Here is a 27255-nt window from a genome sequence, read left to right as displayed (position 1 = left end):
TTCTCGCAAATAAGTTAACTTTAGCAACCACTGGAAACTGTATCTACTAAAGTTAAGAAAAAACAGGGAGCATCATATTAACACATCAAAAATCAATAGATTGACAAGTATCTTTTAATCCAAATAATACTCCATTAAATCTATGCCTGCACCAATAATTTGTTCTGTCCAAGTGAATACAATTTATTCTTAGAAACCATATACACCAGCCGGCTAGCACGGTGGCTTTCTTTGCCTCCTAGGAGTCTTCTTTTCCATTCGTATCTCAGTGATGAATGGAATCATCACTTGATGATCGCACTTTCATGTGGACACTTTCCTTTGGTGCAGAGTCTCAAATGCATGTTTGAAAGTGATCGTATATAAAAAGAATTTTTTTAAAACACAGAGGAAAAAAGAATCAGGCCTGGCCATGTTGTTTCTGATGAGAACTACTCCTTTAATATTAGACCTCAAGTTTTACAATTACTGAACTTTTCATGCTCTATTCTAATAAAAGCATGGATACCTCATGTTTGAGAAGAGAAAGAAAATAGCCCACTTAGAGTGGCATGATCTGACATGTTTAATGTAGCTGTTTGAGGGCATAGTGATATGTAACTGTAGCGGGCATCAGTTTGTCTATGAATGTCTGGGTGAACACAAATCTACTTTAAAGAGAAAAATTTTAAATATATTAATAAATTACAGAAGTGTTAGCACAAATCAATGTACTTAACGCAAACAAATGTGTAAAACATGTTGATGTTTAAATGAATCTACATTTCTAAATTTTAAATGACCTATAAGATGCATTATAATTTCTGTCAATTTTCTGCATTTAAAAATATTATGTTTTGTCAAAACATAATAGTCATTTTTCAGATGGCTTGAGATTTAAATAAGTATAATTATTTCAATTATTGTATTTCTATTTTTAAAAGCAAAACAGAAATGGCATCTATCTATATTTCGAAAACCTACAAGCTTATCCTCTTGTATGTTTTAAACTTATTAATGCATTCTCTAGTTTCAGGAAACAGTGTTTCTATGCATATATATGTATATACACACAAGCAGAGAGATAGATAGATAGATAGATAGATAGACAGATAGACAGACAGATAGATAGATAGATACATAGATAGATAGATAGATAGATATGTAAATTGAGCCAAAGGCCAGGACCTACTTTATACGATGAGAACGTTTCTGCGTCGTAGTTACCTTGAAGCCTCAGCCCTGTCGACATGATACCTAACATCTGGTCAGGATTCCAACGAACCAGCAAGTCAGCCAGCCATCCAGATGTTTTCAATTCCTTGACAGTCGACATACAGCTGTGATATCTTACAGAAACACGTTTATCTCCTTGCCAAGCCCCATTAATAGCCCAATTCTTTGGTCTACAAATTTGAGGCTCACGATACTTATTCATACAAATCCCAGGCTCCTGCCTTTACTGGAGCTGGAGTGAGGCAGGGGAGCTTCCTCCCCGGGCCCGGCCCTGCCTCCTTGTGCTGCTGCTTTGGGGACAGAATTGCGAAGGCCCTTCAGGGCACCCTGGCTTCGGGGCTGCGAGCTGCTGCCCAGCACAGAGCAGCTGGGACCGTCACTCTAGGTGGGGGGCAGGAGAGGCACCTCTCCTATTGCAGATGGGAGGTTTGGACCAAAGTCCAAGAGGCTCCAAGTCCCCACGTGGGAGGCTCCAGAAAACGGGTGGGGTGGGACAACGGTCCTCAAAGAGCAGACTCAGGTCAACATTTTCAAATTGTCTAGTTTTTCCATTTAAAACTCAAATCTACCCATGGAGCCTTTTTGTCTCATGCACGAGGATGTAGCAGCCTGGAGACGTGGCTGGAAACCCTGGTCTCCGCCACCAAGGCCAGCTGCTCCTGCCCTCCCTCAGGTCCTGCCGCAAAGCCAGGCACTGCTCACTACACCCAATGATGGGGCATGGGAGGAAGTGGCGGGATGCGACTTTGGGAGATGAAATGCATAACAGCAGAGGACCCTAGAGAGGAAAGCAAGTGAACTTGTTTCGCGTAAATACACAGACTGACTTCCACTGGAGCTGTCAGAGCCAGGAGAGGAGGGCAGCCCAGGCACCTGCCATGGCCACCCCAGCCGTCGTCATCCCCGTTCACGCTGGCAAATTTCCATTCCTTTTCCAGAGGCCATGGAGCGGAGGAGGCACAGCACTGTGCTGGAGTCACTCACCCGCGATTCAGACAGGCCAGGGCCAGCTTTGTTCCATGAGTGAGTTACTTACCCTGCCGAGGCCTCAGTGTCCCATCTGTAAAGTGGGGCTAGCAAAGTTCCTACCGCAGGAGAGCATTCTGTGATTCCACGTGATGATTTAAGGGAGGCAAAAGCATTCACACGGAATTTAAGGGAGGCAGGGAGCACTCACTGAGCACGGTTACGACTGTCACTAAGCTGCATTCTTTGAAAGTCACGATGTTAGACCCTGGCACGTCTGAGGTCCACATTTCCCTGTATTTCCCAGTAGCACACGGCACAGACCGCGTGCCTTTCCTCCATCTGCTTACCGAGTTGACGCCGCCACTTTCCACCCATGGTGACGTCCCGTGCCATGCCAGCACATTGCAAGGTCTGTCCGCATAAAAGAAAGTGGCAGATATTGACGTGGAGGCCTTGGACCTGTCCACTCTCCCAGGACTCTGCCACAGGCCAGGCTTTGCTGTGATCACTAAACCTGGTTCAAAATGAGCCACTTTAGCCCTCATCATGGTGGCCTCCAGGCATCCCGGCAAAGGGACCCACTCCGGCTTCCCTCTCCGGCGGTGCTCTGGCCGCTGTCCAGAAAGACTCTGTGCTGCGGTAATTCAGAGCCTCCAGGTCCACCTTAAACTCACCCAGGGCCCTGAAGAATGGTGTGAGCTCTGCCCAGGGCTGGTGGAGCAGCTTGAACGCAGCGTGTCCTTCACCTTTGCTGAGTTAAGTACACACGTGCACGAGGAAAGCAAAATGCCCTTTAAAAAGAGAAATCAACCACAGTTGCTAGAGAGTTGCCAGAATGACCCTGAGAACTGTGACCATCTGCAGACCTGCAAAGAAGCCAGAGCGAAGCATGCGGGGGCTTCCGGGGTCTATTGGGGATCCAGCAGGGGGCTCCACTTCCCCTGACGTGGCGCGGACACGCAAGCGCGTCGCCAAGAAGCCAGAGCGAAGCATGCGGGGGCTTCCGGGGTCTATCGTGCATCCAGCAGGGGGCTCCACTTCCCCTGACGTGGCGCAGACACGCAAGAGTGCGTCACCTCGGACGTGTATTTGTTACGCACCAAACGAGGCTAGATCCCATGGTCAGTAGGTAGGTGTTGAACGTTCGCTCAGCAGCGAGGATTCCTAATGCCAAAGGGCTTTAGGGGCTGTTTTTGTCACACTCCCCTGGAAAGGTGTGTCGTGCGGCTTCCATTGTGTTTGCGAGCCTGAAATAGTCCCTGTTCCCCAGGGGAGGTGTGAACATTAAAGAACTACATTTGGGATGCCCCAGACACTGATTCCCTTTGAAGTTTGTACAAGTGTTCAGTTATCTCCACGGACTCAGTTTACCTATCTATAAAATGGAGCTGATCTCATCCAACTCACAAAAAGGTGGTGTAGACTCATTTAGCTTATTGTTTATTTATTTATTCAGTTTTGGAAAGCACGTGGTAGATGAATACCACTATTGGAGCGCTCAGCTTGAAGAGCGGAAGGCAAGTTTTTGGCCGAGGGTTTGCGCCCTGGCTCTGAATTCCTGAGCTCCTGTGCAATGAAGCCCTTCACGTTACTTTAATGGCGTTGAGGTATGTGCGTTTGCTTGTTTGAATTAATTGAAGTCTCATTGATAGTGAGAGCCTGCCCTCATGCCAGCCCCGTGGGCAGGCCCGAGGACAGTGGAGCGGGGGTGCAGGCCCAGCGGACGGAGGCAGAGCTTTCCCGGAGGCAGCAGGGGCTCTGCTTGGTACACCCGGTGTCAGAGTATCGGTCTCTGCTAATCCTCTCCCCTCTCGTTCCCCCTCGTGAGTTCCTAATACTTCATCTGGTGTCTTCCTCGCGCTCTTCCGAGTTCTGCAGGCTTCTTTAAGAAACTCAATGCATGCCAACCAGTGAGCACACGTTTCCTTTCCAGAAACGGATCCAATGCCAAAACATTGGATTATTTTTTTGTGTTTTGTTTTGCAACCCAAAACAGCATAATTTGAAATAAAAGCAAAACTGAAAAGAAGTAGAATTTGCAATGTTAATAGTTACTACAAATAATTTTCTCCAAAAAATATTCCATTGTTTTCCTCTTGTGTAAATGCAGAATAAAAACTAAAATTAATTTTAAAATACTTTAATGCAGTTTTGAGTTAGTGATATTTGTAAAAAAAAAAAAAAGTATTTTAAGTGCTTGAGGCACTAAAAAACCAATTATTGTGTTACTGACACCACATGTATCTATGTATGTCTGCCTGTAGCTCTATCTTGCCAGCTGATAATGGCCGACATCTCATCTCCATGCTCTAACGAGATCAGCCCAGAAAGTATCATTCCAGGAGCACTGAAAAAAAAAAAAAGAAAAAGAGATTTTAAATGGTGTTTGGTTAGAACAGCATTGTTTTCCTTGTACATTCCTTTATGTTTTGTTGCCTATTTTAAAAAAATAATAATTGGTGACTAAAATTCTAAAACTCTGGCATCATTAAGGGTGTGCACAATATAATGACAAAATCAAATTATTACACTACTAACAAGTACTGTAATTCTAGTAACTATATTTTTAAATTTTAGTTTTACCACTTTCTGTTCTCATGGAAATTATACAGGGTATACAATTTAATGTCTTCCCCATTAAAAATAAAACAATGAAAGGATATAGCTCTCAACAAAATGTAAAATTACCAACTTTAGATCTTGAAAGCAAGAGTTTCCAGAGGAGGCCTGAGCTTCTGTACTTGCAGAAGGGCCTAAGAACACAGTTTTGTGTTGTGCCAAATAGCACGGCATGATTGGTCGAGCGTAAGGTTAATGGATACATCGCTATTTGCTGGGCAGACCTCCAAAATATTAATTCCTTTCTAATGAAGTTTGTAAAAGAGTCTCTGCAATCTTGTTCCTTATTTCCAATTTCTCTGCTGCCTCTCCAGTGACTATCATCACAGCTTTTAAATGCACCCCCATCTGGAGGACGCTCGGTGTCTCCCTCACAGTCTCCTGCCTTGCATCCAACTTCAAACAGGCAGGTTCCCTGGAGACCAACCCCATCGCCGTCAAATCCATGTCTGGGCTCTGGGTCGGGGTCAGCGGGAACCCCACGGGCAGGGTCTCCGTCATGGCACTGGGATGCTGAAATAGCAGCATTTGACACATTTAAAACTTGCTGTTTGTGCAATCACTAAAAACTGCACCATTAGCTGGATTTTCAGATTGCATGAGTGCAGATCATTAAGTGTTATTACAGTATTAATTATTAGAAATGTCCTGTACTACCCAAATTAAATTGGGATAGTCAACGACCTGCAAGTTCCCAATACCACGGATAATTTAACCGGAGATCTGCCACGCTGGAGAAGGTGTCTTCACAGGCCGCTCGCATTATTTCACATTAAGTACCAATCGGGGATCTCAAAAGAAAATGAATAAATCAGACCTTAATATTTTCCTATGGCAACCTTGCCACAGGAACTTTTAGGGAAAAAAGGAAAAGGTGAGATAAGGCAGGAACTGATGTGGCTGTTTCCATGATAACTTCATGCTGAACGCAGAAAGTTGAGGAATTATGATCAGCATTTTCACAGTGAGGCACCTCTCACCATTGGGGGAATTTCACGCAATTTCTGCGTCTAATCATTTGTGTTAAGTTGATAAAAGAAAAAGAAAGTGAAATGAACATCAATATTAAGGGCCCATCCAGTCAAAATTGGATGAATATTTTTGAAAGCACCTTTGACTAAATACACCCAGTCACTTCCAAATTGTTACAGAAACCGGGTCTGAAAATCCCATCAATCACTTCTTCGTGGTCAAGTGGGTTCTTGCAGTTGTGGGGAACGACATCCAGCTCCACGAGGAAGCTGAGAACTCCTACCCCTGGGTACAGCCCAGGCCCAGCCTTGGTGGAAGAGGGCAATGTGGCCCGCTCAGCTTCTGGTCCCTGGGCTCGGAGGCCCCTTCCCTCTTTCCCGGTGAGTTTCCATGGCAACCACCCAGCCACCTAGACACATTCAGCTGGTGTTCCCACTGCAACCAGCGCTGGTGTTTGGGTATTTGTGCATCTTCCTAATTAAAAAGAAAACCAAGAAAAAAAATCTATTTTTTAACAATAAGGGGGAATTTTTTCGTTAGATACGTATTATCAATGTATATACATAATTCGATAGTTTGATGCAATAATTTAGCTCTGATGTAGATGTGTTAATGTGCAAACTACTTAACATTTTGTGGCCCAAGTTTCCATATTTGTGGAAAAAATATCTCCAACATTCCTTCCACGGAAGGAGGCTGGCGTGAGGCAAGAGCCAGGACAAGGCTTCTAACCCGTCTCCAGCGCTTTCAGCAGCCCGCCAGCTGTGCTCCTGGCTCCACTGCCGTTCTTATCTGTAAAATGCTCTAAGCATTAAATAAGAACCCTGGGACAGAGCTCCCAAGCGCATGGCCCTGATCCGTGTAAATGCAGGGCCTTCCTTCCTCATGTGCCTTCTCTTCCCAAATGTGAAATTCAAGCCTACGGTGACCCGCAGAGCAGTTGAATGGCCACAGAAGTCATTCACAACAGCTTTAATTTAACAAAGTCCTTTATGGTAAGTAACTTCCTGTCCCGAAGATTGCTACACCTTTCTAAATGGGCCATGTCTTATCTGTAAGTTAAAGCAGAAAAGGATCGGAAGCAGGCAGCAGTGTCGACTGGGGACGTGGGTTCAAATCCGAGCTCTGCCCCATGAGGTTTTGTAAAACAAAATGAGTCAAAATTAGCTCAAAGCTTTCACAACAGGTCCTGAGAGTTAAGTGTTAGTTATCACAAATAATAGCTTCTGACAGTTCTATCTGATGATATAAATGTTATGGAAAAGTAAAAGCTTAAAGTTGGTCAACTATAAGCTCTGTTAATATTGTACCTCCCTAGAGTCTCACCATAGGAAAAGAGTCACTATTATTTCCCTTGCCCCAGTAAGGAATGTTAAGGTCACAAAACTTAAACTTCTCCAAGGTCACGCACTGAAGAGCACTTGAACTCGGGCCCATGGAGTCAGAGCCAGCCTTCCTTCCATTAACACATGGAGGGCTTGCTTGAGGTCTCTAAAAAAAAAAGCAAAAAGTGGCAACAATTGTAGATTTTACAAGGAAAATGCATTAAGGACAAAATAGCAAAAGAAGTAAATCCATGACAACGAAAGCCTCCAGGCTGTTGTTGGTTTCCTGGAGTGTGGTTTCGGTGAAATCCAGGTTCATCAGCCCCAGTGGCTGCACTGCAGGGAGACACCTATCAGCTTCCTACGTCTAGAAATTCATAGCCCTTTCTAAGAGCAGATAGAGTTTGCAAAATCTCTGTCTGGAGCATAGGCAGTATTATGCCAAGCACAGCAAGCCCCTCAAACTGCACAAACATCTTTATCCCTCCTCGCTCCTGTCTTACCCTGATTTCAAATCTGCATCTTTGGATCCTGGGGAGCCAATAGAAGATGTCGGGTGGTGTCCTGGGTGCTGGTGGTTGGATGGCAGGGGGAGGCCAGGGCTACGGGTAGTAACTGTCACGGTCTCTGTCGTGGCCAAACTCAAGAGGGGGCAGCGTCAAAGGAAATGGGTTCCCCCCTCCCCCTCCCCATTCTTCCTGCTCCCTCCCTGCTCTGCAGCACCCAGCATGTGGGGTTACATGGAGAGGAAAAGATGAGATGGAAAGCAGGAAGAAAGGCTGCAGGAACACAAAGGAGATGTGTTGTGGGCTCAACAGACACTGGCTTTGAGAAGAGCAGGGGAGAGCTGCACCTGTGGGTGCTCGGGGCCCCCAGAACCTGTTAGACCCAGGCAGCCCCAGACCCCTGCTCCAGGGATCCATGGCACAGTGCTTGGCTGAAGAGCTCTAACAGCTAAAAAGAGCCAAGGCAGCCTAACCAGGAGGTTCAGTCTTACTGCATCCATTGGCCTCTTCTTAATTTGGTTGCTTAGAAGCTGTTGCTGGAATTCTAATAATACAAGGTGTGTGATGGGCTCAGATCCTTTGGTTTAATCCAATTCGATCACCCTTAGTTGGACAGAAATTAAACACATTTTCTATAATTTTTAATTTTTTTTATCAAGGGAAGACATTCTGTCTTAATACCTTCACCACAATGTTTGCACTATCATCCCTTTCTATGAAACCAAAACTTTTTAGAAACGTAGTCTTCATGTGTTTTCAGTCGCACAATTCCAGACAACAGAACCAAGTCCAATGTGCTGCTCAGAAGGTAGCTGGGCAGAAAGGCAGGAGAAGCAAAGGGTAGGTTTTCCTCCGTCAGTCTCTCCAACGCCGTGAGGTGGGAATGCCACAGCCCACACGGGCAATTTAAAAGCAAACACTGTCAAGCACTGTCGGTTTCTTTCTGTTATTTCCAAAGATGGAGAAGAAATTAAACATAAAAACTTGTTAACGCAAAGTTCAGATTACAAATTTAAGCACAAAATGTCAGTACATGCAAATGCCAATGAGCTCACTGTAACATTAACTTAAACACTTTTTAAACGCATTTCGCATCCCGGGCACGCTGACTCTAGGTCTGAAAGGTCTGATTAGAAACTTAAGATATTGTGGGTGATAGGGATGAGTTCTTTTATTCTGAGTTCATTCATTTCTTACAGCTTTACACTTTTAAGTAGTAAGCACCTTGAAAGCAGGGATTTTGCTTCCATTCATCCTGTGTCGTGTCAACCACAACTTGTTGATGTAACAAAAATAAAGAACTCTAGGAAAATATGCCCTTTACGTCCCATTCCTGGGCAGATCGAAGAGCTGGAAGCAGTACAGTCTTGTATTCCGTCGGGGATCAGGGGCTGTTTGACTCACAGTGCGTTTGCCCGTCTCACTCTGACAGCTGATGGCTCCACAATGTCTCTGCCTCTGCAGGCACTGAGTAGACTCCCCTGTATTATACTTAAAAATATTTTCCAAAACTATTTTAGCTTCAGTTTGAGCTTCTCTTTTTTAGAAGTTATTTCTCATTTTGATTTTTTGGTGAGAAAAAAAATTAAAACACCAGTAATGATATTAGAAAAGTGATATATATATATATATTTAGAAAAAACATGCCTATAAGTACCATACCCTAGAAAATCAGCCATTTTTCTGTCTTCATTTTTCTTTCCTTTCGTCATTAATATAAAGTGTAACTTTGCACAGTTGACAAATAATAGTACAAATATATACACTTTGTATTCATTTAAATAGCTGCACACACATCCATGTTTGATCTATCATTGTCTAACTGTTGAGATACCCTTGGACATTTTGAAAGTGTTTTAAAAAATGACACAGTGGACAAGCACTGCACTAGCACTTTGGGACTGATTTTTCTTTATGTCTTTTTTGTTATTTTTTGATTTAATATATCCCTTGAAAGCCCTCATAAGTTTGCAGAGTTTTCTTAGAATTATGTAGATAAATCAGAAGACAGTCACATTTCTATCACAGTTACAGTTTATTAAAAGGTATCCATTTGACCAAAAGTTCTAAACCTTCATAAAAAGCGCATGTAGAACTGTCGTCATCTTTTCAAATAGATCTAGAATCGTCTTCAATTTTTATGATTCATAATAACTAAGCTACCAAAAAACTTCTGAAATATTTTTAGGTTAATGTTTTTTAAGAACCCTAAAATATATACTCATTACAAATTTGATTAAGAATTAATAAATTTTAAACTCTTAAAAATAGTAATTCTACTCTTTCTAGGTGATTTTCTAGGGTATGGTACTTACAGGCGTATTTTTTCGAATTCTTTTCTAATATCATTACTGGTGTTTTACATTTGTTCTGCAAAAATTACATAAACAGGTAATTAGATAAAGTGAGAAATAAGTGAACTGAACATTTTTCAGTTATTTCACTTGCTAAATGCAAAAATGCTAAAAAAAAAATAGCATTTTTCACCTATCATGTTAAAAACAATCTGATAATCAGTATGCTTAAGAAAATATTATGGAGAAACTTGAGGAAGACTTTTAAGTTAGCTTGAGTGAACCAATGATTCATATTCTAGTGATCTACCCAGATGGAGGAGGTGATAGTAGATAGACAGAGAGATCGATGATAGATAGATAGATAGATAGATAGATAGATAGATAGATAGAAAATAGGTAATAGAGATATAGAGGTAGATATTCACTTCAAAATCATTGATAATGGAAAAAATTAAAATTGCAACATTTCATAAATAATTCCATAAATCCATAGATGATACATGCATTCTTGTCAAAGATTATAAGACAGGGAAAAAATATTTATGATAGTTTTTAATGATGTGGCAATGCTGGTTATATAATATTACTTGAAAAGAGCAGAGTATGAAAAAGATAATTTTACCTAGAAAAGACTAAAGGGAAAATTTTCAAATAGTGAAACATTTGTCAAAATATCTAATTATGGATTATTTTTCTGATTCTTTCCACTTTTATAGAGATTTTTTTCAATAATAAGAAAGTCTTATTTTGATCACTCAGGAAAAGATAATTTATCAAGAGTATCATTCTAATATCTCTCCCCCCTTTAAAAAATGCAGTAGTGATTCTATTTATCTTTTACTATCTGATTCTTGCACTGAAATGATCAAATGAGGATACTTTATACTATTTAACTGCAAAAGGTAACATTCATATGGAAAAGTACATAAACATGTTTCATTTTACAAGTAGTTATAAACAGAACATCTATAAAGCCTTAAGCGAGGTAAAAATGTACCATTATTACCATCCCACTAACTAACGTGTAGGCTGGATCATACATTATGTGTATTTTCAACTCTGTGCATCGCAAGACCTGATAACCATGTTCCCATCTATGCTAAGTCTTCCCCAGGGCCTGAGTCTCAGGCATCCCTCCCCTTGGCTCTCCCAGCATGATATAGTTTGGCTCTGTGTCTCCACCCAAATCTCATCTCGAATTGTAATCTCTACGTGTCGAGGGAGCGGGGTGATTGGATCATGGGGGTAGTTTCCTCCATGCTGTTCTCATGATAGTGAGTGAGTTCTCAAAAGATCTGATAGTTTTGTAAATGTTTGGAAGTTCCTCCTTTATACTTCTCTCTCCTCTCACCTTGTGAAAAAGGTGCTTGCTTCCCCTTTGCCTTCCGCCATGATTGTAAGTTTTCTGAGACCTCCCCAGCCATGTGGAACTGTGAGTCAATTAAAGCTCTTTCCTTTACCAATGACTCAGTCTCAGGCATTTCTTTAGAGCAGTGTGAGAATGGACTCATCCACAGCACTTTGTCCTGGCTCCTCCTGAGACAGCACACATCACCCCAGGGCCAGGCCTGCATGCACATCTCCCCGTTAAACATGAGGTCGAGCACACTTTGAAAACCTTAATTATAATACCTTGACCCTTCCTATATGTACATGTTTCTCTCCTTATCTTCATAAATGGGCTTCTCAAAAGAGGCATCAGTAAGGTATTTAACTCTCCATTTTCCTCACCTTGATGATTTTTAAACTTTTTGGTTTCAGAGTTCCTTTGCTCTCTGGACAATTACTGAGCTATCCAAAGGGCTTATGTTTATGCAGGTTTTAACCATTGATATTTACCATATTAGAAGTTCAAACTGATAAAAATGTTTACTATTTACTAACTCATTGAAAAATAACAGTGATAAATGTAGTACATATTATCATAAGGATAATTTTTATAAAACTAATTATTTTTCAACAACTAAGAATAAATAGAAGAGTGGCCTTGTTTTACATATTTGCCAATCTCTTTAATGTCTGGCTTAATAAGAGAAACATATTGGCATCTGCTTTCAAAACCTTCTTTTGGCTGAAGTAGATACAGAAAATGCAGCCTTGCATAGATACAGAGCTGGAAAGGGAGTATTTTAATATCTTCTGAGATTACTGTGTATGGTGTTTCCTGAAAATATACTAAAACTCAGTAAAGTGTTAATTTCTTAAGATGAGTTGGAATCAGACACAGCAATGAACTTTTCATACTTGGAAAAAACAGTCTGTCACACACATGCAATGAATCTTCTATTGTGATTTTGTGATACCTTCCAAATGTTGACCCGTTCAATGTGCAACATGAAAACATTGCATTAATTAATATCACCGCCAGTCTCACCAGATGAACATGTAAGTGTTGGGGTGCTGTTGAACTGCGTCACGCACACTTGCGAAGGAACAAGAGTAGAAAATAATACAACTAATGTCGCAATAGGCCTTTGAAGATGGTTTTGGCCTCATGGACCCCTGAAAGGTCTCAGAGTCTCCCAGACATCCTTGAACCATACTCAGAGAATGATTTATCCAATCAATAATTCCGGAGAAACAATGTTTATTAATTCCTGAAGAACCTCAATGACTAGGTCCCAGGCATGCTTCTGTTATCAACTGAGGGAATTCCTTCCATGTTGAAACAACCTCTTCTCTTAGCTTCTGTTCCAAAGGCTCTCCAGAATTCCTCTTATCCTTCTAGAAAATCCTGTTTTCTGATGTACAAGTTTACGTCTTCCTTTCTCAGACATTGAATTCTGAGGTTCTTCAGACCTCTGCCCAGGTCCTCTCTACTCACTCTGTGCTGTCCCCTAGGAGAAAATTTGATTTTAATTCCTGCCCAAGCAAAAAGGAAGATCTCACTCACTTTCCTCCCAGGCTTCTCCCAGCTCTAGGTTTGGCTAAACTACATCTGTGATGTAGTTGTGTGCATGTCTTAAAGTGTGAGACCCCTTCTCGGCTCCCAAACTTGGTCCCTTTTACCTTCGTTATCAGCTGCATCACCTCATCCTGTCGCCTGTCTCCAAGCCATTCTTGAAGTCTGCTCATTCGCTCCTCTCTCAGGTCCTCGCTAGTCTGAGCCCCTCTCTTCCAGCTTCAAAGTGGTCTTCTCAGTGGATTCCTCAAGTTGGCTCTTCCCCCACCCTTCATGTCCGTGATTGGCTAGCACAGGTGACTCTTTCAAGAGCATGAACTGATTTCCATCCCTTGTGCCACATGCTGGCTTCAGCTGAGCATGATATCCTGACATCCACAAAGGACAGGATTCTTCACAAGGTCTCCAGGCTCCCCACGGTTCAGCCCGGCAGCCTTTCCAACTTCCTGTTCATGCCACAACACCCCAGGTGTCTCTGTTGTTCTTCAGTTTCTGGGACATGTGTGCACCCTGCCTTGGATGGTCTTTCTCCAAATCTTTGCTCAATTGTGACTTTATCATGGAGGTCACACCCATGGGCCCTGAAAGATCACATCCTTCTATTATTTGCTCCTTGGTCACACAGGGATTCATGGTTAGTTTATTTACATGATTCTTTAATAAAACTATTTTGGGTTGAAGGAGTTCTTTCTGTGTTCTTGAGACAAAGGATTTGTCAGATGTGTGTTTTAGAAATATTTATCTGGATGCGTAGCTTACATTTTTTTTCCTAACATCATCTTTCAAAGATCAAAAGTTTTCAGTTTTGACTCAAATTTATCAAGGTTTTCTTTTATGATTTGTGCTTTCTTATGTCCTGCATGGAAACATTTGCTTACTGTGTTAGTTTGTTATCATGCTGCTAATAAAGACATACCCGACACTGGGTAATTTATAAAGGAAAAAGATTTAGTTGACTCACAGCTCAGCATGGCTGGGGAGGCCTCAGGAAACTTATAATCATGGCAGAGGGGAAGCAAATACATCCTTCTTGACACGGCGGCAGCAAGAAGTGCAGAGCAAAAGGGCAAAAGCCCCTTATAAAACCATCAGATCTCGTGAGAACTCACTGTCATGCGAACAACATGGGGGTAACCACCCCCCTAATTCAGTTACCTCCCACTGAGTCCCTCCCACAACACATGGGGATTAAGGGAGCTACAATTCAAGATGAGATTTGGGTGGGGACACAGCCAAACCATATCCCTTACATAAAGGTTCAAAGATTCTCTCCTGGATTTTCTTCTAGATGTTTCACAGTCTGAACTTCTCTGTTTAGATCTATGTTCCATGTGGGTTTAATTTGTGAGCCTGAAATAACATTTGAAGTTAATGCTTTTTAATGCTATGATCTACAGCATTGTCTGTTGTAAAAATGATCATTTTTCCATTGTATTACTTAGCAACTTTGTGGAAAAAACAATTGGCCATGTGTGGGTCTACCTCTGGAGTGTCCGTCTGTTCTACAGATAGATATGTTTATTCTTAAGCCAATACTACACTCCCCTAATTGCTGTAACTTAATAGTCTTGAAATGAGGTGGCATCCGTCCTCAAAGGTTTTCTCTTATTTCAAAATTGTTTTGAGTATTCTTTGCATTTGCACATTAATGTATGCTGGGATTTGCAGGAGATTCCATTGCACCTACAGACCAGCTGGGAGGAAACTGACCACTTCATTCAGGTCTTACTTTGTCTTGTGGTTTCTATTGCACAAGGCCTGCTCATGGTTTGTTAAATTACCTCCAAGACATTTATGGCTTTGATGCAATTGTCAACACTACTTTTATTCCCAACTCCAAATATATGTTGCTTGTATATAAAAACATACTTGATATCTGTATGTTGACCTTGCGTTCTGCTAGCCTGTTAAACTGGCTTACCAGCTCTAGTAGTGTTTCTGTAGGCTCCTGAGGTGTTTCTGCATATGATCATGTCTTCTGCAAAGACAGATTAATTTTTCTTTTCATTCTGTATTCCTTTTATTTATGTATTTTTGCCTTATTGCACTAGCTTGGGCCTTCCAGTTCAGTACTAAATAGAAGTGATGGAAGTGAAGATTTTTGCTTGTTCCTGACCCTGGGGAAGCACTTAGTCCTAAGCAATTAGTATGAAGGCAGCAGTGGGATTTTGTAGGTGTTCTCTCTTGGGGTGAGGTGGTTGCTTTCTATTCCTAGCTTAGTGAGAGTTTTTATATTAAATGCCTGTTGCATTTAATCAAGTACTTTTTCTGCATCTATTGAGATGATAATTTTTCCCTTTATTCTGTTAATAAGGTGAATTAAGTTATGACATTATAAATGTTAGATTCCTGAGATAAATACTACATGGTCATGATATATTATTTTTATATTCTCTGAACTTTGATTTGTTAAATTATGTGAAAGATTGTTGTATCTGTTCATGAGAGAGATTTATCTCCAGTTTTCTTTTTTGTTCTATCATAGTTTTCTGTACTGGAGTAAATGCAGGGGAAGAGAAAACCTCTCTCCTGCTCTCTGAAGGTTAACTGAAATGAACTGACAACAGACAGATGAACAGGAGAAAAAGTACATGAATTTCTTAATGTGCAAGTGTGCACGGGAGCAGTACAAAATATCAATTCAATGAAGGGCCAGATGGTTGAGGCTTAAATAACCTCTACATAGGAGACAGGAAATGGGGAGGAGGTGTAGGCAATTCTGAGGGGTAGTGAATGTTTTTCAAGAGACTTGAATGGGACAAAGAACAGACAATAGCTTGCAAGAGTGTCCGCCTAGGTTGACAACATTCCTCACTCTTGCCCCGTGAACTGAGTTGAATCCTCTTTAGTTGATGAAGTGTCCGGTGTCCGGGTGGGAATTGAAGAAAGTTATGTTCTTTCTGCATGGGTTTCAGGAAAAGACCTTCAGAGAGAGAGTTCCACCCTGAGCTGGCAGGAGAAACAGGGAAGGTCAGAAAGTCCTTTGTCCCGAGGCTGCTTCTGAGGCCTTTTTACTTCCTTTAGTTCAATGTTCTCAGCATGCCAAGTGCCCAGGCAGTGGAGTGTCATTTTCTGAGCTCATCAAACCGATTGGGAAGTGCACCCGTAGAATTCAGCTTTTTATCAAGTTTGTATCTTGTTATTGTTTCTTCCTTAATGGTTTAAAAGTATTCACCAGTGAAGCGTGCTAGACATTAATCACTCTTTATGGAATATTTTCAATTTAAAATTAAATTTATATAATTACTACAGGCTTATTCCATTTTTCTGAAATTTCTGAGTTTGAATAATTTGTTTCATTAAATTGGGAAAATATTTAATCATTCTTTCTTGTCCTCATCATCCTCTTTCCTTTTGGGGCCCTAATTATACCCAGGTCGTGCATCTGAAGATGTCCTATAGGTCATGAGGCCTCTGTTTGTTTGTTTGTCTCGAGGCCTCTGTTTGTTTGTCTCGAGGCCTCTGTCTGTTTGTCTCGAGGCCTCTGTCTGTTTGTCTCGAGGCCTCTGTCTGTTTGTCTCGAGGCCTCTGTCTGTTTGTTTGTCTCTTGCATTTTCTTCTAATTGTGCCTCAGACAGATACCTGACTAGATATCAGTTTAGGTGTCTCCTCTTGCTGTACCTTCTAGTTTGCTGATCTGATCTTCTGGAGTAGCTAATATTCTGAAGCCTTCAGATGAGTTTTTCACTTCAGATACTACATTTTTTATTTCTAGAAACTCTATTTGTTCCTTTGTGTGCACCCTTTTCCCCATGTTTTGCCCATGTTTCATCTTAAAACCTGGAGCATATGGAGTATATTGACACTAATTGCTTATGTGCTAATCCCACCATTTCTCTCACTTGTGAGTCTATTTTCATTTATTTTTCTTCTACTGATAAGGGCTCACACCTTTCTGCTCTCTTGCGTATTTGGTATTTTTGTTTGGATCCTGGGCACTATGAATATTATGTTTTTGAGTGTCTGAAATTTGTTTTCTTCTTTGAAGCTGGCCCTTCTTGTGAAGGGTAAGATGGTAAATATTAATATCTCACACTTTACAAGCCACCTTGTCTCTGTTGCACCTGCTTAACCTCACCACGGCAGTGCAAAAGTAAACATAGACAATATGCAAGCAAACGAGTGCTGCTGTGTTCCAATAAAACTTTATTTAGAAAGCCAGGTTGCGCATCCAACTTAGCCCTTGTGCCACAGTTTGTCAACTCTTGCTTTAAAAAGTGGTCAAGTATGTTTTAATTTATTTAGGTAATTAGCTGCTCGTGAACTTGCTTGGTCTTTTCAAAGGAGGAGCTGGACTACCCTTTGCTCGAGGAATAGTTCATCCCGAATGCCAAGATGTGGGTTTTTTTGAGGATATCTACTCTATGTACCAGTGATCAGCAGATAGTTTCTACTATGCTGGTTGGAATGTGAATTCCTCCCACCCAGGAGAGCTCCAGGAACCATTCGGTTGACCACCCATAGAGTCCACCCTATATGCATGGGACTTAGTGGTATCCAGTCAAAACTCAAAGAGGTCCATGTACATATTCCCAGGGTTCATTTTCTGGATAGCTCTGCCCTCTTCAGACCTTAACCCTGAAAATTCCAACATCCCCGACCTCCACGGACTCAGATGTTTGTCTCCTCGACTCTCAGCAAAATACACTTTGCTACAGTTTCCCTTCCTTGTCCTGAGACTCAGAAAGGCCCCAGGGAGACAGCGGACAATTTCAGGGCTCACTTCTTTTGTGTCCTTCTCTCAGCATTGGCAGTTCTGTGTTGCTTGCAATCCACTGTCTAAATAGTTGCTGCAAAGTGTGTCCAGTACCCACTTGTTCAGAGCAGAAAGCAAATCCTGCCCCTGGCTCTCTCTGGCTGCACAGAGAGCTCGGTCCCTCTGACTGTAGTTTATTCAGTGTGTGATTCATCTCGTCATTCTGTCAGAAAGGAGTTCAAGTCTTTTCCTTGAACATAGACCTTGCAAAGTGCTGTGAGTTCTCACCATAGAGGAAATACAATTTATTTGTGGGGATCAGCCACACACACAGGAAATCACCTAGGAGCAATACAAGAGTTAACTTTTCCTGGAATATCAACCAATGCTGCTTAGAGAAGAGGGAGAGGTGACTTACACTGAACCTGCAGGATGAGGGGATTTGGGAGAAACAGAGAGAAGGGAAAGAATTCCAGATGATAGAAACGGTGCTAGTGAACATGCAGACCCACTTAGAATCCATGGCAAATGTTCAAAACCATAACAATGAGTGACTACTCAGCTGAAAACCATTGAGGAAAATGAGACCCTGCACTGCATCTGACTGATCCTACTCTCCCTCCTCCTCTCCCTCCTCCTCCTCTCCTCACTTCCTCTGCTTTGTCCTTCTCTGTCAACCCAATTTAGCCACTAAAGTCTTCTCTTTCTCCTTCTCTCTCAAATGGATTTCTCCCTAAGAGTTTCACCTCAGCGCCTCTTTCCTTTTAAGATATGTTTTGGTCTTCTTAGCTCAGGCGTTTTATGCAAATGCCTTCCCAAATCTATTGCTACCCGAATCTATTGCTATTCTTAGCTTAGGCATCTTGTGCAAATGCCTCCCCAAATCTATTGCTCCCTCTCTAATTTTGACCAAGGACAAAGTGAGCATTTCCACTTAGTGGTAGCGAGGGCCACCATGAGCCACATCCAGGTCCAGCCACGTTCTGTGCATGCTGGTCCTCTCCAGGCTGGGGCCTTACAGCAGAGCTGATGGTGCTGCTTCCACATCTTCTGCCCACGCCAAGGGCCACGTCCTTCCTGCCTTGGACAATGCATCCCACAGCCACGTTCTTTGCCCAGCTCCCTGCCCAACATCATTCTGTCCGTTTCATCTTTTTGATGTGATTTCGAGAACTCGTCCACTCTTATAGACTCTCTTTAGGCTCCTGAAGTCTTTTTTTTTTTTTTTTTTTTTTTTTTTGAGACGGAGTCTCGCTCTGTCACCCAGGCTGGAGTGCAGTGGCGCAATCTTGGTTCACTGCAAGCTCCGCCTCCCAGATTCACGCCATTCTCCTGCCTCAGCCTCCTGAGTAGCTAGGACCACAGGCACCTGCCACGACACCCGGCTAATTTTTTTGTATTTTTAGTAGAGACGGGGTTTCATCATGTTAGTCAGGATGGTCTCGATCTCCTGACCTCGTGATCCGCCTGCCTCGGCCTCCCAAAGTGCCGGGATTACAGGCATGAGCCACCGCGCCCGGCCTAGACTCCTGAAGTCAGTTTTGAAAACCCCTGCAAGATTGCACTTCATAGAGATTTAGTGAGACCTCCCCATATATGGCTCCTGCATGCTCAGACATCTCCCCATTGCCTTGAAAATTAACACGGAGACACCCATCAGGAGTCAGGATGCCGCACACACTGGGCTAAGCCTCGCAGTCACCCGGAAGGCCCGTGCTCTGCCACCCACGGGTCTGCTCAGTTCTCCCTGGAGACACTCCGCGCTTGCCCCTCGGAACTCCTTTGCTCACTGCACCTACTGCACCTGCTGCACTCCCGCTCGGCCCTGGGAAGATCTCACCCTCTCAGCTCAGGCCCTGTCTCACCTGCCTGCTCTTCTCCATCCTCCAGGGCTGAGGGGCAGAGGATATCTGTTCCGCACGGAGCAGGCAGAGGCCTCAGTGTGACCCTCATCCTGACACCGAAAGCTCCATGACCTTGATAAGTCACAGTTCCCCTTGGTCTCAGTTATCTCGTTTGTAAAATGGGCACAGTGCGAAAATAAAATGTGTTATTTTACCAGCAGACCGTAGGTGAGTCCCTCAGATGAGGCTCATCAAGTGTGTGTTTACAGCAAGCAGTAAAGAGATCGCTAAATCGCTTTGTACAAGAAATAAATGATGGTTTTGCTGTAAGACGCAGCTGAAGAGAAACAGGGAAAGACTGAGTAGAGGAGGAGAGAGAGAGGGAGGAGGGGGAGGAGAAAAGGGAAAGGGAGAAAAGAGAGGGAGAGAGGGGATAGGAGAGAGAGGGAGAAGAGAAGAGAGAGGAGGAGGGGAGGGAGAGGAGGATAGGGGAGAGAGGGAGGAGGAGAGGGAGAGGAGTATAGAAGAGAGAGGAAAGAGGGAAGAGAGAGGAGGACAGGAGAGAGAGGGAGGAGGGGAGGGAGCGGGTTCCACTGTGTGGCCCTGCCCTTGGTCTCCCTGCACCCCCTACACTTCCTGCTCCATGGGCTCAGGCCTGTGTCCTAAGTGCAGTGCTGTTGGGGACCTGGACGCAGGAGGAAGAAACAGGAGATGCCAGGATCCAGGAGAAGCCAGAATCTGGCTCCAGACCTGGGAAGGCGCAAAGCCACGGTGACTGTGGGCCTCAGGGGTGACATGAGGCTGGCCCATGGCAGCAGGGTGTGCTCCACAGCCCTCCTCAGCGCTGAGTCCTGCCCCTACCACATCGGATGCAGAGCCCAATTCTGCAGCAGAAAACAGCCCTTCAGAGAGCATCCCTGGCCGTCTCCCTCCCCTTGACCTTACAGAAGTGGAGAAGGAGGTGCTGGAAGATAAACTGGCTCAGGAGGACCCAGGGCGGAGCTGCTGGCCTTTGCAGCCTTCAAAGCATCCAGGCTCTTCCTCCACACCTGTGGGACTGAAGGCCGCTTGTGCAGATGACTCATGCTCCCACAGGCTTTGGTCGACACTTTCAGAAAACTCCGTGACAGTGACGGGAGGCTCCATGTGCCCATTTGTGGAAGATCCTGCTTCCTCACTGCAGTTTCCGCGGCTTCACCCCTGCCTCACCACGCTTTCCCCATCTCCCCCCACTGCCGGCGTCCTGTGGCCCCAACCTTGCGTCCCCCTCGCCAGCCCCTAAGGGACTGGACAGGTGTCCGGGGCTCCCGTCCACACAGTGTGCAGGCCAACACTAGGTGTTGGTGGCTTCTGTGGTCCGGCAGGGTCCATGGTGCTGAGGGTTCCAAAATGCCAGCCCAGCCCCAGGGCAGGAAGTGCAGATTGAAGGACAAGATCTTGTCAGAGAGAGAAAGAAGCAATAACGCATTCGATTTCACCTGCTCATGGAGAGGTGCGACAGGGTACGACAGCCCACCCTGACATTTTTCCACGATGAAGCGGGGCTTCGTGATCCGGCAAGTCTGGGCTAAAATGCAAGTCCCTCGCTTAGCCTGCAGCAGTTCTTCAAGCTTCTGGGCCTCGGTTTCTTCTTCCCTCCCACGGGGACGGCTGTGCACAGCTGTGGTGTGGCCCGAGCCAGGCTGCGTTTGTGGTTTCCTTCCCGGCGCCTGCTCTGTCCTCGGGGTCTTCGGTGGCCACTCCCATTGTGGACAGAGGCCAACAGAGGCCACTTTCAGTGATACACGTTTGCCTTGGTGTTTTCCCCACACACAAAAATAAGACAGGAGTGCCCACAAACATTTTTCTTACATTTGGGGAATTAAGTTTTCCAAATCAGCAGTGTGTGCAATCTACTTGTCCACACCCATTTCCAAAGAATGTTCCTGAATGTCAAGGTGAGGATGTCCGGGAAACCCAGGATGATGATGAAGTCTCTGAAATGGGAACAGGGCTTCATGCTGGGACATTTCTGCTAACAGACACCAACTCACACCGGCGACCACTGCGAAAAGGCAGTGAGCACTAGGAATCCCATTCGGCGGGGCCCTCACACGCAGGAATCCCTTGCTCACGGAATCTCGGTGCTGAGATGTGCCCGAGTGGCCCTGAGCCTCAGCTCTCAAGGTTCCAGAGCAGGCTTTTCACCAAGAGCCCCACACAGCAGGAGTGGTGTGCACGTCACGATCACACAGTCACGAGTATCCATGTGCACACCTGCACGCCTGTCACCCACAACCCTTCCGTGTGTCTCTGCGTGCCTGTCTGGGGAAGAGCAGTGGGCTGGTTTCAAGAGTAGCAGAATTTGATGACTTGTGTATCAGTGCCTTACGTGATGGTGTCTCCACGTGGAATAAAAATGGGGTTGTACAAGGGGAATGAGAAAGGAACAAATCAGGCTCCCTGGGGAAGCAGCAAGCTACCTGTGGTGTAAATACAGAGCCCCACCAGGTGCACAAACACCACAGCAGCCCCTACCCATTTTGGGAAGACTGGCTTTATTCATTTTCTGTCAGCCCAGACTCCGAGAGACCGTGAAGTATAATTACGGATGGCTGAGGTGCCCACAGACAGGGGTGGGTCTGCAGGGACGCTGCAGGGCCCCGGTGAGTGGCAGTGCGTTGGTTGTGAGTGGCGCTTAATCACCAAGGCTGTGCTTATGAGGGATCAATGAACAGGAACTCATTACATCCCGACCAAAACCAGCCACAGGACCGGGAAGCCCAGGTAGGAGAATGCGGGTTAAATTGTATATTGTTTTTACTATTGTTTCATTTCACAAAACTGCAAAAGTCCAGGCAACATTTTGTCAGTAAAAAACAATAAAGAATATGAAAAGCCCATCTTCACAGAACATTGGACATTGCAAAACAACCTACAGCTATTATCGGATATATCAAAACTGACACGTAAAACTTTGGCTGTTGATTGGACCATATCTCATGGGGACAGCACCCGCTCGTCCTCATCCCCTCTTGGATGGCGCTGCGTGTCCAGAGGACCATAGGCAGAGAGCTGATGAGTTTAATTGAATTGGGGGTATTTGGATGATTGAAAAAATTGGTGACATTGCAGAGCTGGTCAGTAGACATTCAGGAGTGGAGAAAGCTGGAGGAATCGCCTGGATAAGAAGAGACATTCATTCTGTTCACATACCTTTTATAAAACCAGCACTGCTTTGTGGATCCGTTGTGAATGGACTATTTGTTGCTGTTTACATCTTTTAAAAGCTAAATAAACTGATACACACATTCACTCTGAGGTCATCAAAAAGGCAATTGTTCACCAAAAGAAAAAAATGATTCCCATATTTTGTATCTCATGTTTCATTTCTACCCATGGGATACGACTTCTATGTGGTTTCATACGATTTTCCATCTTTTTAATAATGCACCAGCAGCTCTGTGAGTGTGTGTGTGTAAACTATAGACAAATTACATCATGAGGAAATAATTAGGAACATTGCTTTTTCCTGTGCTGCCTAGAGGAGGGGAAAAACAAATGCACAAAAAGCCAAACAGGGATCGGATCCTGAACTACAGATGTGCAAAGAGGCCGGTTATGCAGAGCTGACACCCTGCAATTCCCTCTGGCACACCTAACTCATATCAGGTTGGGCTCATCATTGTATTATACGGCTGCACATCTGCTTCCTGGGTTTCTGAGAGACTGTATTTAAAACATAAAGGTTTAGTATTAAGGGAAATAATTAACATGTTTCTTGGCACCTGGCCCGCTGGGACAGAACACACCACACCGCCTGAACATGACAGCCTCTCTTAATATCTCACATTATCCAGAGCAATTTCCAGAGTAATACAGAAGAATACTTGTAATAATATGCCCTCCCCCAAAAGATGGCCACATTACAGACCCATCACATAGCTACGTGATTTCACAGGTGTGGACAGTGGACATTCGGGCACCTCAGTCAACATGCCGGAGGCCAGTTCCGGAGCCTGCTTGACTAGGTGTGAGTTTACTTTAGAAAATGTATCCTATCTCATGGATAAGACATTTACATTTTCCAACTAACTCTGAAAGCCCAAAAGATTTTCAGATGGAAACACACACCTATGCATACCTCAGATACTTTTATGAAAAGACCACACCCTGAAATTTATTACCACTTTAACGAGCATTTACTGTTTCCTCCGGTCTCGATGGAGAAAAAGTTTCTAGATTTATCAGGTATCCTTTAATTTTTCATTTCCTTTGATTACACAAAGAAACTCATTCTCATGGGATTTATGACTTCTCAGAACAGAGTGGGAACAGCAGAAAGGAAGGTTAGCTGCTGGGCTGTTCATTTTTTCTTTTCTTTCCCACTGTTACGATTATTTTAACATGTGGGTAATATAGAATATGTATTTATGCAATCTTCCCCTCTGACATTATTATGACATATTTTAGATTTGATGCATTTTTTTTCTGGTTTTGCTTTTAAATGTATAAAACATGTTGATGGCCAGGCATGGTGGCTCATGCCTATAATCTTAGCACTTTGGGAGGCCAAGGTGGGAAGACTGCTTGAGCTCAGGAGTTCGAGGCAAGCCTGGGCAACATGGCAAAACCTCCTCTCTATAAAAATACAAACATTAACCGGGCGTGGTTGTGGGTGCCTGTAATCCCAGCTACTTAGGAGGCTGAGGTCGGAGGATGGCTTGAGCCCAGGAGATTGAGGCTACAGTGAGGTTGATCACACCACTGCACTCCTGCCTGGATGACAGAGTGAGACCCTGTCTCAAAACAATAACTACAACAACAAAAATAAAACAACAACAAAAGAATACCTTTTTATTTTGTTTTAAATTTAGGGAAACTCAAGAAGATATTTAGGGGGTAATTGCTCATTCAACAGACGCCCTGTTCAACCATCTCTGAAGAATGGTGCGTGGCAGCGACCATCCCCTCAGGAGGCCGCAGTCCGTTCACCAGCAGAGCACATTTGGAGAAAGTTGGAGGCTGGAACGCGCCCTTGCCCTCCGCACTGCACCACAGTGAGTTTCTATTTTTCTCCCGTGGACGCCGTGGAATCTGCCCCTGCTTTATTTCTACTCATGGTTTGCACGGTTAGCTCAATTCTGGTGCATTTCAGTATTTCCATTGCAATTAGTGTTGCTGCTTTCACTGTGCAAAGGTGGGAGAGTGACAGGGAGCTCAAACTCCTCCAGGAGAACAGCCGGCCAGCAGAAAGTGATTGAATGATCTCATTTCAGGCTTTTTGTTAGACAACAGGCAGCACTCTATGAAGATTGATACAGAAGTGCTGGGCTTGGCTGGCTGGATCATCAAATGGATTGATATTATACTCCAGCAGCAGATGAAGACAAAGTTAACTGTTATCATACTCAATACAGGGGCTTGTCAGGGGCGGAAAATCACCCTGTGTCACTGATTATGGGAGCGTTTCATGACTGTCATGCGAATTTAGTGGCCAGATGTCATGGCCAGGCTGCTGGGCCAAAAACTCTTTATTTATAAGAAAAGTAAAGAATGCCTGCATGTGCAGCCCACGGAGTCCCAAATCAAGGCGGCCCTGGTGCTCCTGTGACCCCAGATAAAAGCGCAGAATGCCAGGTGACTGATTCGCAGAAAGCAGAAAGGTGTAAAAACGTCTGCGTCTCGGCTCCTAGAAGACGTCTAACTGGATTCCACTGGCAACGATTTCTGTGTGTTCCCTCCTCTGATGCACATTTCAGGGATAAGAAAGATGTCATGTGGTGAGCTTAATAATTTGGGGGGCAGTAGGAATAACACTGCCCACTTATTAGGTGTATCTTGCTCACTTCTCTTGTGGAGCACACACACATCCCAACAGCAGGGAGGACGTTGTTCCTGTCCTGTGAAGGGAATGGAGACCAGCAGAGACTAAAGAAGCTTGACCTGAGTCACACTCGGTGCCGATGATATTAGCAGGGCATGATGGGGGGTTCCCACATCCCAGGTGTCATCCCTGCTCCCCTGCTCACACCCACCCGACCCTCCGTGCCCCATTTGCGAGGAGAGCAGGCAGGGCATGAGGCATGTCGCTGCATGAAATCACAGGATGGGATGGTTCTGGACAATGCAGATGTGACCTGCCGTCTGTGTCTCCTAGATGCTATCAAACCACAACGGCAAGTGTAGGCACATGGCTTTTCTTTCCAAGTATGTCTGGTAAGGGAAAGCAGCCCCTTGCTGGGAACTACTGGGATCAAGTCCCATCAGGCCCAGCATTCTTTGCTGCATCCCCAACACACAAAACAGACCTGGGCACGCGGTGGAGGTCCACACTTGCTGAGTAAATCATTATTTCTCAACGACAAAATCTAGAAGGTGGCTGGGGGTCAGTGAGGAGAAGCAAGGCAGGAACCCAGTTCATGCAGAGCCTCAGACATCAGAGAGGGCCCAGGTGTTACTCCAGGTTCAGAGGAAGCTGATGGAACATTTCCAGTGGGCGAGCTTCATTATCTGATTTGTTTAAAAATAAAAACATTGCGGTGGAATGTGATGTGGTGGGGAACGCAGATCACAGGGACCAAAAGCAAAGCAGAGGCAGCTGCAACCAGGGGCGGCTGAGCCAGTCTGGGGCAAGTGGAGAGACGGGCACAGGGAAGGCAGCTGTGCTTGAACCCGGGGTTTGAAGTGGAACCAGCTGGGCCTGCGAGGGATGGAACCTGGGACCAGGAATGAGAGGAAGTCCTGCACTAAGCGGCTGCAGGGATGAGGATGTTGGTGGTCACCGTGGACAGTGTCAGGGTAAGAAGAGGGATGTGTGTGGGTCTAGGATCAAAAGTCAAGAGTTCTAGGTTAAGCGAACTCAACCTGAGATGCCTGTGAATCTTTCAGGTGAACTTCAGCTCAGAAAGCAGTGGCTGGCTGTGTACGTGTGGGAGTCATTCCCAACTGGGTGCCGTTAAAGCTGGGTGGAGACGTGCAGGGACAGACCTGAAGGTGGCTCAGATCCGCCAGAAAGAAAACCAAGGTGAGAGGCTGGAGGGCATTTTGTCGCTCTCCGGACTCTGTGGCCCAAACTAAAACCCCGTGAAGGGGAAGAAGGAATGGAGCGGGAGGGACGTTGCAGTGGGTCCTGCTGACCCGCTTACGCAGACTTCCTCTCCATCTGCATGTGTCTGCCTGCTGTTTCTCTGAAGAACCCTGAAAGCGTCTCTCTTTCCTTTAATCATAAAACTCTTCTTGAGAAAGCAGTGCACCCTTGCTGTATCCACATGTCAATCATCTATCACCGCCTGGTATTCTGTCCTCTTCCTACCAGATCCCACCCGATCTCTGTGGTGGCCCCAGTATGTTGCCTTTTGTTCTGATGACATTCAAAATAGCAGCAGGAGCCTGCTGGGAGACATCATCATTTGTGAAAGGAAGGTTGACCATGGAGTAAAATAAAACCAAACTATTTTTGCATCCTGGGTCTGCAGTTCTCTAGTTTCTTGATAATGCACAATTTATTTTCTTTGTCTGCATAAATAAATATGATTTTCTTCACCTGTCAGAGAATTATTCCAGTTCTTCTCTCACACACAGAGCAGGGTATGTGGAGAATGCTGGCACCCTCAGTTTTTCTGGGCCCTTTCTCTTTCTGGATATGTAAGAACATTTGACTCCCCTGCCCTGAGAATGAGGATGGTCCTGGAACTTGACTTGGCCACTGAAATGTGGGCAGAAGAGATGTATGACGTTTGCAGGAAGACACGTTTACAAGTCAGCCCAGGTCCTGCACGGCACTGGCCCTTTGGGAAGGGACAGCACAGGCTGAGATGAGGGCTCCTGACCAAAGGAGCCTGGATCCTGAGCCCCCCACGGAGGGCGACTGACCTGGAAAATCATCTTGATCTGCAGTGGACTTTGCATGAGTGAAAAATAAACTTTGA

At 44.5% G+C, this 27255-nt stretch overlaps 1 long non-coding RNA gene across 2 annotated transcripts; it reads left to right on the top strand.

Annotated features, from left to right (window-relative positions):
- Positions 1 to 8: 8 nt before the first annotated feature.
- On the top strand, positions 9 to 27255 carry LOC105489283 (uncharacterized). 2 transcript variants are annotated; one of them, XR_011617310.1, is made up of 4 exons: positions 9 to 3313; positions 3641 to 3791; positions 24202 to 24384; positions 24604 to 27255. It is a non-coding gene; the product is annotated as an uncharacterized lncRNA (long non-coding RNA). The 2 variants fall into 2 exon arrangements; XR_011617311.1 differs by lacking the exon at positions 9 to 3313 and adding an exon at positions 3334 to 3398.

The sequence above is a fragment of the Macaca nemestrina genome, chromosome 19, assembly GCF_043159975.1.
Source record: "Macaca nemestrina isolate mMacNem1 chromosome 19, mMacNem.hap1, whole genome shotgun sequence".
In the NCBI taxonomy this organism is placed as follows: domain Eukaryota; kingdom Metazoa; phylum Chordata; class Mammalia; order Primates; family Cercopithecidae; genus Macaca; species Macaca nemestrina.
Note: the sequence above shows the minus strand (reverse complement) of the source record. Positions and strands in the feature narration are given on the sequence as shown.